The sequence below is a fragment of the Crocuta crocuta genome, unplaced genomic scaffold (genome assembly GCF_008692635.1).
Source record: "Crocuta crocuta isolate KB4526 unplaced genomic scaffold, BGI_CrCroc_1.0 scaffold488, whole genome shotgun sequence".
Lineage (NCBI taxonomy): Eukaryota > Metazoa > Chordata > Mammalia > Carnivora > Hyaenidae > Crocuta > Crocuta crocuta.
The window spans coordinates 858,473-861,421 of NW_027530995.1; the positions used below are offsets into that span (position 1 = coordinate 858,473).

The 2,949-nt window shown below is 40.2% G+C and overlaps 1 protein-coding gene across 1 annotated transcript in view; it reads left to right on the top strand.

The window, feature by feature from the left end:
• Nucleotides 1-2,949, top strand: part of PHEX (phosphate regulating endopeptidase X-linked) — a 201,795-nt gene that overhangs the window by 71,883 nt on the left and 126,963 nt on the right. The gene's annotated exons all lie outside the window — the stretch shown is intronic.

Genomic DNA, 2,949 nt, shown 5'->3' on the forward strand with positions numbered 1-2,949 from the left:
GGTGGGATATTTACACAGATATTTATCTATTTTACATAAAATTGTTTGCCTCCCTTAAGCCAAGCAATTTGCCTCAGGGAATACTTAAGTTGGAAACTTATAAGAGAAATATCTGGCTTTTTATAGCCTTGTTACAGGACTCTCATCCAAGAACCACCTGGAACCACTGATTTACTTGAAAAACATTCTGTGTTATTAACTACAGCCCAAAGGAAACAAAACAAAACAAAACAAAACCATAAAGATCCCCAGTGGGACAAATTCCAGAGACTCTAACTCAAAAGGAAGGCTGCCATTGTTTGATTTACAAAAAAGATTGCTAAGCATATGAATACATTCAGAAGGTTACATTTCAGGTACTTGTCAGACTTTAATGTATATACCAATCAAATGGGGAAATCTTGTAAAAATGCAAAATCTCATTGCATTTTACCAAGGATCTTTTTACCTTAGGTCTGGGTTAGGACATAAGAACTTGCATAACAAGTTCCCAAGTGGTGCTGATGTTGCTGGTTCAGGGACCACACTTGGAGTAGCAAGGCCTTTGCATCATTCATTTTCTTGTGTAGTTCCCATCAGAGTCCTATGTCTGGTGATAAATGTGAACAGGTTCAGCTGGTGACTCAGACAGCAGTACTTTGTTTACCTAAGCCTGTTGCATTAATGCAAGTAACTGCTTCAGTTTTTCCATCACTGAACATTTCTTTGTTCACATTGTTTTAAATGGACTTTGTCAAACCCTCTATGGGTTCCAAGCTTCATGTTGTTGTTGTTGTTGTTGTTTTTCCTTTTAAATAACTAAATTTCCTTTGAAAACTGGTACCTAGGTTCCTCCAAGGGACTTCCTACTTCTCAGTATCTGTTTCTATAGTCTCTTAATGGTGGGATTGGCCCAGTGACCTAAGCAGTTCACTTTGAGGTTTTCCTTGTAGAGAAGAAAGCCCCCCTTCCCCCCCAACCAAGGTTCTCTTCACTGGGGAAAAAAAACAATTCCAAGTTGCTATTTCTTTTCCATTTCCTATATGCAAGTTGTTTATGCACACAGACACACACATATACAGTCAGACTAACTCACTCACACATAACTATGGGAGTTTCACAATTTAAATTAGAAATGGGAAGGATAGCATGTAGCAAAAGGAGAATTGTTCACTTTAAAACTGCCTAAAGAGGCAATATGGAAGAATTTCATGCCTTTCAGAGAGTGGGACAGGGCCTTAACCCATGTGGGACTGACTGCAGGACAGGCCATTTGAGTGAGAGTAGGGAGTTGCAGCACTCTTTGGACAGTGGTTGTCTTTGTTACCTAAAGTGGCACTAGCCAAAAGAACTTGAATATGAGCCACATGTAATTTTACATTTTATAGCAGTCTCATTAAAAAAGTAAAAGGAAACAAGTGAAATTAGTTTATTTTATTCAACCTAATGTATCCAAAATGTTAGCATTTCAGCAGGTAATCAGTATAAAAATTATTAATTTTTTAAAATGTTTATTTTTGACTGAGAGACAGAGGCAGGTGGGGAGTGGGTTAGAAGCAAAGAGAGGGAGACACAGAATCTGAAGCAGGCTCCAGGCTCTGAGCTGTTAGCACAGAGCCCGATGTAGGGCTTGAATTCATGAACTGTGGAGTCATGACCTGGGCTGAAGTTAGATGCTTAACTGACTAAGCCACCCAGGCGCCCCTGAAGGTTATTAATGTGATAGTTTATATGCCCTATTTCATACTAAGTCTGAAATCTCATGTTTATTTTATACCTGTGGCACATCTCACTTCAGACTACCCACATTTCATGTGTTCATTGACTACTTGTGACTACCATATTGGACATGTAGTTACCATATTGGACAGTGCCCATTTAAGAATTGAAAGTGGAATCCTTTGAGTTCCATGTGGTGGGGCTTAGTCCTTGGGTGAGAGAGTGTGCTTATAGCCAGGTTTGGGAGGGCAGGGTCATTGGTCTCTGACCAAATGGATTTCATACAGGGCTCTAATATCAGAGGGGAAGGACTCAAGCAATACCAGGATTCATGGCTTGGGAACCAGGGTTCTGAGTTGGAATTAAGCTGATACTTGGTGAGGATGTTTCAGGTTCCCTTGTATACTATCTTAGAGGAAGAGATAGATTCCAGATGTTGCTCTGAGGTTAGCACCTGGGAGTCTTGGTTCTCATTTGTGCATAGACTGGGTGGAGGGCAGTCTGTAAGTTAAAGGCGTTCAGTGCCTTGAAGTTGCAAACAACTTGGTCAGGCTGAAAGCCAGAGCTTCCAAGCTTAAGTAACCCACACAGGCAGTGAGTAACATTAAATAACATACAGGAATAAAGCTGGCTAGGTGTCAGCAAAAGCTAGGGCAAGTCTAATCATGAGTAGTAATTGCCTCTGGACCTTAGTGTCTGGGACACAGTAGTGGTGAATAGGAAAGAATGTGCTACCCTGGATTCAGCTCACGCTATATTCATGAAGGAGGCCTTCCTTGCTAGGTTTCTGGTTTGTGTGTGGTTTTTTTTTTTAACTTCATTTCTTTGTTTTTTGAGAGAAGTCAGAAATAGGGCTTTTNCAAGTAGGGGTGGGGCAGAGAGAGAATCCCAAGCACACTCTGTGCTGTCAGTGAAGAGCGTGATGTGGCTCTCGATTTCATGAACTGTGAGATCATGACCTAAGCCAAAATCAAGAGTTAGACGCTTAATCCCTTGAGTCACCCAGGCACCCAGAAAAGGGGATTCTTATGTGAAATCTCCCACAATTAAAATCTTTGTGAGTACTTTGGAGGCAAAACAAACTATGCCCTGGGGATATAATTTTGTCCCTTTTACATTAGCATTCTCTCTCTTCAGTCTTCAGAACAAAAAATCAGGACCTTGTCTGTTAAAGAACTTTTTAAGTTTTTTATCTTATTTAGAAGACCATGCATAATTAAAAATACAGCATGTTAACTAAACATTTGATAG